This window comes from Chenopodium quinoa, unplaced genomic scaffold, assembly GCF_001683475.1.
Source record: "Chenopodium quinoa cultivar QQ74 unplaced genomic scaffold, ASM168347v1, whole genome shotgun sequence".
In the NCBI taxonomy this organism is placed as follows: domain Eukaryota; kingdom Viridiplantae; phylum Streptophyta; class Magnoliopsida; order Caryophyllales; family Amaranthaceae; genus Chenopodium; species Chenopodium quinoa.
In genome coordinates, this window is record NW_018745174.1 from 1,686,895 (window position 1) to 1,698,782 (window position 11,888).

The 11,888-nt window shown below is 37.5% G+C and overlaps 2 pseudogenes; one reads left to right on the forward strand and one right to left on the reverse strand.

The window, feature by feature from the left end:
- Positions 1-264: 264 nt before the first annotated feature.
- Positions 265-7,376, forward strand: LOC110710637 (annotated as a pseudogene).
- Positions 7,377-8,324: 948 nt separating this feature from the next.
- On the reverse strand, positions 8,325-11,592 carry LOC110710660 (annotated as a pseudogene).
- Positions 11,593-11,888: the final 296 nt, after the last annotated feature.

An 11,888-nucleotide genomic window follows, 5' to 3' on the forward strand; every position in this document is an offset into this window, starting at 1 on the left:
ATTATTTCTGACCATTCATGTAGTGACACATGTAAATTACAATTTGGAAAAAAAAAATTACCTACCCAGTAGGTTACCGGTCACTTGGGACCATTAGGAGCAAATTCATATCAAAGTTCTGATTATTAAAAAATAATCCAAAGTTGGGATTATTTTGAGCGAATGAGGCATAGTTGAGATTATTCTTATCAATTTTTCCTTGATTAAATGGTGCAGTTCCTATTTTAACTACATTATTACCCAACATTTAGAAGAAAATGAAATATGGATCAAAGTCACACTTCGGATATTGTATGGAGTTTTGAAAGCGTGACGAATCTGATGATCGAGTTCAACCTCACAACATTTACGATGTCTAGCACCAAAAACATGTTATTTGCTATAGGGTGTGACACCTCTTCCAGGTTTAAAGGAGATCGAGGTGGTAAGAAATATGAAACGGGATGTATGACTAAATGCGTGGAGCTAGAAGATGTGATCGATGATGAATGTTCTGGCGTCGGGTGCTGTCAAGCCTCCATACCCGGTGGAGTAAACAAGTTTGTTGTGGAATTGGAAAGCTATAACAACCATAGTTCTGTATATACTTTTAACCCATGCAGTGTTGCATTTCCGGTGGCTAAAGATGCTTTTACATTTAATCGTCGAAATTTAAGTCAACCTATGGAGTACTACAGAAACTTGCAGCTTCCCGTAGTATTTAGTTGGACTATTGGACAAAACAACTGTTCAGCGGCGAAAAAAGATGGGAGTTGCTTGTGTAAAGAAAACACAGTTTGTTATGATCCTGTACATGAAAATGGGTATCGTTGCAACTGCATTGATGGTTATTCAGGCAACCCTTACCTTCCTCATGGATGCACGGGTAGGTATAAAATTAACTTATTGTTTGCCATTTATTTTTTAATTACTACTTTTGTTTCATATTATTTGTAACAAAAGAATATTTTATATTCACAAATAATATCCTTTGTTGCAAATAATAAGAAACAGAGACAGTACTTGCTTTACTTAACAACTACAATGTTACTTAAGATTTTGCGATTGATGGTTTTTTTTTTTAGACATTGACGAGTGCAAGGGAGAGAATGATTGTGAGAAAGTAGAGTATTGTATCAATACAATTGGAAGTTATTATTGCGTTTGTCCAAAGGGTTACCACGGGTATGGAACCAATACAAAACCCATGGTTGCATTTCTAATACTCCCTCCGGTCTCAATTATCTGCAACAAAGGGGACTTTTACGGACTCCTAGGCAAAACTTTTAAAGGATTTTAATGAGATGTTAGGGTGTTTAATTAAGGTGGGAAAAAGGAGGGAAATTGGAGAGAGAAAGTCATGCATGTGACTAAATATTGTTATTGTATTCAATTGGGTGGGAAATAGGAGAGAGAAGGTGGGCCTTTTTTTTTTGGGTGGGAATCTGTCAGCGAAGGGAAGAGGGAAAGTAGTGTTCCCTCTATTTTTTTGGTGTGAAAATTTTCACATTTCCTCCCAAAGTTCAAAATTTTAAAATTTTGGTCCAAATTTGAAAACCATTCAAATTTCAAACAAGACCATTTGTTCCCTAAATCTGCTGCATATAAAAAGGCAGCAACCATTACAGTTCATTCATTACAAATCATTAAGCCACCATGGCTTCCAACATCAGAAATTAAGTTTGTTCACAAAAAAAAAACCCATTAGATACAAGTTTAATTAGTACAAAATATTTACTGCCTACTCTAACATTAGTCCTTAACTAAAGGGCAGCATAATGGTTCCACTTCCAGCAGCACTTCACCAAAAAGTTCGAGCAACCACAAAAAACATCATCACCTTCCTTCAAATCTGCAGGAAAACCAAAAAAAAAAGGGTATCCAACCAAATGGAACAACATTTTGATCAGGAATTTCTTGATATTGAACAAATCCTAAATGAGGGACCATTTCAGTACATAAGTGATGAAGAGTTCATGGACTATGATGCTGATGCTGACAGCAGTGAAGAAGAACAGGACAACAACAGTGAAGAGGATGAAGTACCACAACAGCAAGCAACAAGTAGAAAGCAATTAACAGTCCAAACAAAAAGAAAAATGGTTGATGACATTCTACTGAACATGCATGCAGGGGAACTTAAAAGGGGATTTCTGTCAGACATGGGGAGAAGGTATGGGGTTCACATAAGTACAACACTTAGGGTATGGAAATTCGTAAAGCAAAGTATAGCAGAAGGAAATGTTATTGATGTTAGAAGCAAAAAACTTGGTAAAACTGGTCCAAAACCAAAGGAGATCACTGATGAGTTCTTGCAGTCTGTGCCACTGTATAAAAGGACAACAGAAAGGAGTTATGCATCAGCCCTTAAAATTTCACACTCCTTTCTTCATAAGCTGAAGAAAAAGGGAAGGTTAAGAACACACACAACAGCAAATCATCCAGCACTGACATCTAACCATAAAGTGGCAAGGCTGAAGTGGGCACTAGAGCATATTCACCCTATTCCAGCAGTTGGTAACCCAACTTTCATGGACATGCAACAACACATACACATAGATGAGAAATGGTTCTATATGAACCTTGAGACAAGGAGGTTTTATTTGCTACCAAAGGAAGAAAATCCCTATAGATGCCAACAGTCAAAGAGATACAAAGTTAAAGCCATGTTCATGGGGGTCATAGGTAAACCCTTGTATGACTGTAATGGGCAAATGTTGCATGATGGCAAGTTTGGCATATTTCCATTCACTTACCAACAGAGAGCAAAAAAGAAGAGTAAAAATAGGGATGCAGGTGTCATGGAAACTAAGGCTGTGGAAAGTGTGAACAAAGAAGAAATCAGAAAAATGCTTCTCCAAAACATAATTCCAGCAATCAAGAGACAATGGCATCCTAGTCTTCCTAAGGACATATTCATCTAGTGGGATAATGCTAGGCCACACCAAATTCCAATGGATGAGGAATTCATTGCAGCCTGCACTTCTGATGGGTTCAACATTCAAATGGTGTTTCAACCAGCACAATCACCAGACCTAAATGTTTTGGATTTGGGTCTTTTCAAGGTCATACAATCTCTGCAATATCAGTCCTTTCCCACAACATTAGATGAACTCATTGACAAAGTGTATGAGGCTTATGAGTGGTTTGATCCAATACTTAACAAGTACACATGGATAACTCTTCAAGGGGTGATGATGAAGATTCTGGAAAAGGAAGGGGGTAACAATTTCAACCCACCACATATGGGCAAACAGAGATTAGAAGCATTAGGCCTACTTCCTACCATTTTGGAATGTGACAGGGGACTCATTCAACAAGCAGTTGCATACCTAAACACACTTTTCATTCCAGGCAACCAGGATTTCCCAGATCAGACTCAAAATGAGGTGGATGCAGACTAGGGGCAGAAGATAGGGACAATCATTCAAGGGAGGCATGGCTTCCACACATAACCAAACAAGAACCAAAACCATTGTTTTTGTAACAGTAAGCTTTTGTTTTTTATTGTTGCTTATTATGGTTTGGTTATGTGTCTTTTGGTAGATAACTTGTCTTTATTATAAGGCAGTCATGTAATGAATGATTAGGCTACAGGGAACTTTGTGGCTTAACATCTTTTGTATTCATAACAAGGAACTAATGGTAAACAAAGTTGCACTTATATTCCATCAGATTGTGTAGTTTTTTTCCATTGAGAAGTTGTAGGATGTTACCTCAACAACAGCTGTACTAGACAGTAGTTGGAGCTAAAGCACTCTACACATCCCACTCAAACTGAGTCCCTTCATCATTTGGAATTATCACACACACATACAGAGGGACTCAATCACACAACACTGAATGAGGGACTCAATCTCACATCCCACTCAAACTGAGTCCCTTCATCAATCTCACATCCAGTGGGACTCAATCTCAAATCCTTATTAGGCATAGACTAGCAAGAACTCTTAGGCAAATACATATGGGGACTTGTTAGGAACCAACACATGCATCATCATACATCAACATTCCCTAGGCCAATCATGGAGACAGCAATAGGCATACACCAACAAAAAGTGGGACTCACACAATCATAAAGCCAAAATTAGGCATACATCAGCATACATGGGACTCACACAATCATCAAACTTGAATTAGGCATACACCAGCAGAAATAATCATCATTGGTAAACAGCCAGCATAGTAATCACCAACATCACAACAGGCATACACAAGGAACAAGCATTTAGTATACATGCAGCATATGAATCACCAACAAGTAGTGTAAACAAGGGAAACAAACAAGGACAGTAAACCCAGTTCAACATCAACCATAAACCTCAACATAAGAAGGCAGCATAAGTAGTTACTTCTATTTCAACATCAACCAACAACTTTTAAAAAATCAAAAAAATTAAATAAGGGTTAAGGAATAGTTACGCTGCGTAGATCAGTTGTTGGGGGGGGGGAAGTCATTAGGGTACTTGTCCCTAAGGTAAGCCATATAGAAAGGGTCCCAGTCGTTGTAATCCGGAGTGAAGAAAGATCTTATTCTTTTCCTCCCATTCGAGCTGCTGGAAGAGGCAGGAGACCTGAGGGACTCAGGAAAAACCCTCCCCCCAGGCACTGGTGAGTCTGGAATCACCACCACCTCAATAGGGGGTTGAGGAACTACAACCTCTACCACCTCAGAGTCACCAGAGGACTCCGACACCACAGCAAGAGCGTTTGAAGGCCCACCAACACCCTCCGCAGTAACAACGGGACCCATTTCTAGATCAGTACCTTGTTTTCCGGCCATATCTAGAACTCCTCCACCCTGGTTAGCACCCCTCTTCTCCTCGTCCTCATCACTGGAAGTGTACTCGCTCAATTTCGCTCCGATCTTCCCTCGAGTGTAACGGCGGAAAAAAGCTATGCAACGGCGAACAGGCTTCGCAATACCAGTGCCTCGCTGTAACTTATACACCGTAGAACCCTCAGATCTACGTTATGGGGTGGTGTTTTTAGGGGACTCAGCGCCGTTTCTGTCCATAGTTACAGAGAGAGAAGAAATAAAAATGGAATTAGGGTTTCACAGAAGAGAGAGACGAGAGAAAACAGGAGAGAGAGTGACGAAAATGAAATAAGGGGGAAGGGTTATGAATAATTTCTGGAGAATTCTCCAGATATGATGAATGAGGGCAGCAAAATCGATACATCTTCAATGAAGATTAATGAATGAGGTGGTTGGGAGTTGAAAGGGTTTAGAAATCAGAAGGTTTAAGGGGATTAATTTTTGGTGGGAGTCATTAAATTGTGTGTGTGTACTTAACAAATGTTAAACAACTTTAAAACTATAAAAGCTAAGGGCAAATATGTCTTTTAACACAAAAAAATTTACTAAAAATAGAAATAAAATAATTTGTTGCAGATAATAGGAAGCATCTATTTTTGGCAAATGTTGTAGATAATTGAATGCGGAGGGAGTATAAAGCCTTGGCTTATGCCGGTCTTGACAACTGCTGGCCTGGTAAGTAAAAAATTTCTATCTTAAGGACTTGTTTGGCATTGTTTTTTGTTTTCAGTTGTTTTGAAACAAAAAAACAAAAACAGGAAACAAGAAAAAGGTGTTTTCACTTTTTTGTTGTCAGTTTTCAAAATTATCATGATTTTATTAAGTTTGACTAATTTTTTATTCATTATATGACATATATTATATGATTTTAAAAAACAAAAAATAGAAAACCACAGTAATGTCAAACGAACCCTAAATTAATTGTGTTGTTTATTTATTACTCCGTAAGTCCGTAATATTATTATTTTGATTTTTGGTAGTTTTGGGTCCTAGCCTTTGGCAAGTAGGGGCATATAACAACACGGCCCCTGTTTCAAGATTCCAATCACTCTAGCTAAATTTGTTGCATTACTGACAATTTTTTATCTCCTAGGTGTTGGTGGTGGCATGGTAATTTTGCTTATGTTTGGATTTATTTTGCACAATAGACATGGGAAAAGGCGAATCAGAAAAATGCAAGAAAGTTTTTTTTTGACAAAATGGTGGCTTACTTTTACATGAAAAACTCTCCGGACGACATGTTGATACGTTAAAAATCTTTACTATGCAAGATCTTGAAGCTGCCTGCAACAATTATAGTGACAAAAAAATAATTGGAAGAGGAGGTTTCGGAGTTGTTTACAAGGGAATTTTGCCAAATAACAAAGTTGTGGCAATAAAAAAATCTCTCAAGGTAGATCCAAACCAAGTAGAACAATTCATCAATGAAGTTCTTGTTCTGTCACAAATCAACAATAGAAATGTAGTCAAGTTACTAGGTTGTTGTCTTGAGACCGAAGTACCACTATTAGTGTACAATTCATCAACAATGGGATGTTATATGATCACTTAAATGATGCAGCCAAAGCGTCCGTAATGATTTGGCATGTGCGTTTAAATATAGCATCCGAAGTTGCCAATGTGCTATCGTATATAAACACCACTATCTCAACACCAATAATTCATAGAGATATCAAATCGATGAACATACTCTTGGATGAAAGTTACACTGCTAAGGTAACCGACTTTGGAGCTTCATGATTGATTCCTTCATATCAAAGTCAATTTGCTACAATGGTGCTTGGAACGCGAGGGTATTTGGATCCCGAATATATGCAAACTGGTGAGCTAACTGATAAGAGCGATGTTTATAGCTTTGGTCTCGTCTTGCTGGAGCTATTGACAAGGGAAAAGGTAATTTCTAACACTAGGCCCGAAGCTGAGAAATTTCTCGCTATTCACTTCCTCCTCAAGATGAAAGAAGGCCGCTTGTTGGACATCCTTGATATAAACATAGTAAGCAAGGACACGATTGAAGAAATACAACATATGATAAAAGGAGAGGAAAGGCCTACCATGAAGGAAGTTGCAATGGAATTGGAGACCATAAAAAGAAAAGGATCTCGTGACTCCCATCCATGGAATGATGACCGATCAATCCAAGAAGATTGTGAATCTTTTGTTGATGAAAATATAATATCAGACTAAGTCGGTTGTAGCTATGGTGTCGAATCTATTTTGTGCGATTCACACTTGCCCACTTTTTTGGAAAGTGGCAGGTACTTAAGTCTTGTGGATACCAATTGTAGTGGTTAAATATTAGTGATGGATAGAATAATTCATGTTCTATTTATATTTTCGTTTTTAATTTTATTATTGTAGAACACAAATGTTTTATGATTTGTATTATTTTTTTTTTGCTAAAGTTTCTCAAACCTTTGTTTTTCTTACTCCAACGTTTTAACCACTCACTCAAAACTTTCATGGATTTTATCATTGGTTCTCTTGTAATTAAAACTCCATTAATTTGTCTTAAATGTTCTATTTTCGTTTTCTCACTTTACTCACCTGTTCATACTCTTTGATATGATTATTTTGTTATGCCTTATATATATATATATATATATATATATATATGATTCTTTATGACTACTCATGTTAGCCGACTACCCAAATCATTTTGGGACTAAAACTTTGTTGTTGTTGTTGTACATATTTAAACATATGTGTGCGGAGTACATTGTACATGTAATATAATTGTATAGATAATGTGTGTATGGTTTATATATCTTTACGAATTTTCCAATCAACAAACAATCAAAGTTAATCGATTAAGGATATAAACTTGAATTCTCTGAGAAGGAGATCGGATGAGGAAAGGTGTTCCTACAAATTGGCTACAATTAAGCTAGTATCATGCTATAACTGTACATTCTCAATCAATGGATTGTACATCAAAGATTATAGTAGTATACTAGTATCTTATAGTAGTAATTAAAGGGTGTAAAATGAAACCATAATTGGCCATAGGGCCCATATAGCTACTGTACATCTTTTAATCAAATTGACATGTTACTACTTATGTTTGCTTTCAACTCTAATTTATTGTTGCCCACTATAACTTATGTAGTTACGGTATTACATGATATCCAAATGTTTTACTTCGTTACAAAAGACAAACATTAGAGTAATAGACTTGAATAAAAAAAAAGTGGTAACTCGAATTGTTAATAAAAATAAAAAAATAAAATAAAAAAAAATAACTTTTCAATCAATAATACCAAAGAGTTGTTCTGGTGCAGTAGTTTACTTGAAAATGTTACAAAGTTCAACATGGGCACAAAGAGTTGAATAAATAATAGACTATATATAATGTTAAAAGAGCATAATAGAAATTATTCTACAAAATATTAACATACATAAAAAGGCATCTCATAAATCTAGTGGTAAGATTAATAAGGAAGGAGCATTGGAGGTGATTTCCATTGAAGAGATGTGTTGAATGTTTAGCCAATCTCCTCCAGTTGAATATTGGCATCTTCTCTCCAGTTGTGTTGAGCAATACGAAATCTTAAGGTTCCTGAGAGAAGTGAGTTTCGGCATCCAATACGGCATCAATTCTAGCTTACTATAGACAAGGTTCGAAGGGCTTTCAAGAACTGCATCCAATCTGGCAACCTTTGTAGTTGTGGGAGATCAATCAGTTGTATGTAGGTTAGCGAATGATAGAGGGATTTCCATGGCTTGCCATCTTCTCCGTTTTCTAAAAGACTCAAATTATGGGTGTAGTAGATGTCTAACATCTCCAAAGCAGTGAGATGTTCAATTCCTCCAGAAACACTCCTTAGTTTGGAGCAACCTATAATATACAAGGAACGCAATGAAGATGAGCAACTACGAAACACCTCCTCAACTACTTCCAAAGCCTCTACCTTGCTCTTTTTTATGGTCATAAATTCGAGACACCTAAAAACCTCCATGGGTAGTGAATTTAGCCACGCCACATCGTCTATGTCAACCTCCTTCAATATGGGAATTGAAATACTCCTCGAATTTCTAAGATCACAACAAAATGAACATGATGGAGAATTACAAGCATTCTCGATCTCACCCCTTTCGGTATTCATTATTTGGAGTCTATTGTTGAATGCGACTAAATGCAATCTTTCCAATTTAGGACACCATGGAGTACATGTCAAAAGCGGGCATCGTTCTATTCTTAATGACTTCAATTGAGGAAAAAGTATCCCACTGGTACTGCTATCAACAAGGAGTTGATCTCCTGCCTCTACCCTTCTCATCCACCCTTTCAACTTTTGCAAATTCTTTAGCTCAAAGCGTTCAAGGGATGGAAAGAGTAGTGAGATTATATCGTCTTCAATATTAATGTGCTCCAATTTGTCTAACTCTGAAAGTGTTAGGACTCTTAGATTACTCAAGTTTCCCAAACATGGTAGATACTTCAATTCCCCACAATTGAAAAGACGAAGCTCTACAAGATTTGGTAAAGTGGTTACCCAAATAGGCATCCTTACACCATGATATCCTCGCACAACTAACTCTTTTAGATTACAATTAGGCTGCAACTCTTCCATCAATCTTCTTTCTACATCGTTATTTATTCTTCCAATACATTCATCGAGTTTGAAATCAACTTTGATGCGATTGAGATGTTCCTTGTGCCTCAAGTATAATCCTCCCCTTATATTGCTCTCTTGAACACTTGTAGCATTATTAGGCCACCTAATGTCGATTTCAAGATGACCCGTCAAATTGTTAAGAGCTGTTAGGTATTCTAGTCTATCAAACCATTGCTTCCAACTTGAACAACTCCCATCTCCACCCACAATAAACTTATTCAAAGTGCGAAGGCAACTCAGCTTATCTATGCCTTTAGGCATAAAAGATAGACTAGAGCAACCATCTATATCCAACGTCTCAAGCTTAACCAAACCACTCAAATCTTTTGGTAACTCTTTTAGTTTATTACACCGTTTTAGTAGCAGATTATATAGTTTGGCAATTGATTTAGGCAACACTTCCAAATTTTCATTAAATGAGAGATCTATGTACCTCAAATGTAATAGCCCTCCAATAGAGTTTGGTAAACTCTTAATCATAGACCTAGCTAGGTCCAATGTCCTTAAGCATCTGCAGTTTGTAACGATTGCTTCTAGTGTGACTCTGTCCACATCAGCATCATGCCGCCAGTGGCTAGCATAAAAATATGAGCGAATATGAGTCTTACCAAAGGAGTATTTTGCAAATGAGCTTCTGGCGAGAGACAGATGACGGACCTTTTTATCTAGATTGCCACTAGCAGCTTTCATTGTACAAAGCTCCTTCCCTATGACACTTTGAGCAACATCGTGCATGAGATCATGTATCATAAATGACTCTATTTCTCCATTTCTACTTCTTGATCGTGCATGAGATCATGTACCCCTGTGCCATCCAAAGGCGTATCAACATCTGCTTGTCTATAATATAATTCTTCGGAAACACTGCACAATAACTAAAGCAACACTTTAACGGAGATTCAAGATGATGGTAGCTAAATTTTAACACCGGCATGATATCATTATGGCTCTCTCTAATGTTGCCTAATCCGGCAATATCCCGAAACGATAGCCACTTACTCTTGTCTTGACCATACAAAATACCTCCTGCCACTTTTATAGCAAGAGGTATTTGAGCACATTTGTGAACAATCTCGCCCCCAATCTTAACCAAGTCATTATGAGGGTTTGATTGCTCCGATCCAAAGGCCGATCTTTCAAATAAGCGCCATGAATTCTCATGTGACAAGCCCTGGAGGTTGTGCATCGTGCCATTTCCTATGATTCTTGCCGTTGACTCCGAACGTGTAGTTGCCACAATCCAACTTCCCCTCTGATCTCCAATCAAGAACTTTGCTAGCTCATTCCATTGTGTACGATTCTCAGTCCATACATCATCTAACACGAGTAAGAATCTTTTGCCTGCTAGTTTTTCTCGAAGTTTGAGTTGTAGTAGATCCATGGTGGAATCCTCATGATTCTTCTCTCCCAAAATCTTACCAACAATTTCTTTCACGTCTAGTTGATTCTGATCATGATCAGAGACACAAGCCCACAACCTTAACGGAAACACACTTTTGACCCTTTCATCATCATACACAAGTTGGGCAAGAGCAGTTTTGCCCAACCCTCCCATTCCCACGATTGTGAGATACGACACATCACGTTGAACATCAGAATCAAGCAACATACCAATGATATTCTTCAAGTCATCTTCCCTCCCAATAATATCTGTTGCATCCACATAAGAACAGGTCTCAGGCCTTCTCTTCCTAATAGGCTCGTGATCAAGCTTAAAGCGAAATTGATCATCGTAAGCAATTGCATCCAACTTTTTCTTGATCTGTTTAACCCCTCGAGACATCTTGAATGCAATTCCACGTGGGTTGGAATTAGAAAAGAAGTGGTACACCTTTTTGGAAAGACTAACACCATCCTCCTTTAGGAGTTGCTTTTGCTCGGCGAGTGTGACAAACTCATCAACTAGATCATCTGCTTCATAAACCAGCATCCTTGAGATCTTGAAGCCAACCTTGTGCTTCATGGGAGAGCTCTTGCTTGGATTCCGCATCGAGCAACACGGCCTTGACAACCTCAACAGTACGTTGAAGATCATCAAGGTGAGATTTGTAGCCAAAGAGTGAGAGGGTCTCATTGACCTCCGAACATTGCAAGGCTGCAAACAAAGTTTGGGCAACAGAGAGCGTTGTGCCTACAATGTCCATTTCTAGGCAAAATAATGATGAGAAAAGATGGTATGAGTTTTGAGTTTGATAAAAAAGATTCATGCTTGGTTCAACATAAATAGAAGTAAAATACTATTAGTCCGTACTACAATATGACCCCTTAATTAATTCAATCATTTCGTTGAAATACTGTAACACTAGCACTTGCTAATATGATTAAAGTATCATCATTATTTAGCCTACTCGTTAACAATAATTATTTAAGAACAATTTGCTATTTAAAGTATCATCAGCATTAAGGGATTTGTTAAACATCGCCCGCGTTTTTCTACATAAAGCCCACATTTTTTAAAAATGTTGACATTA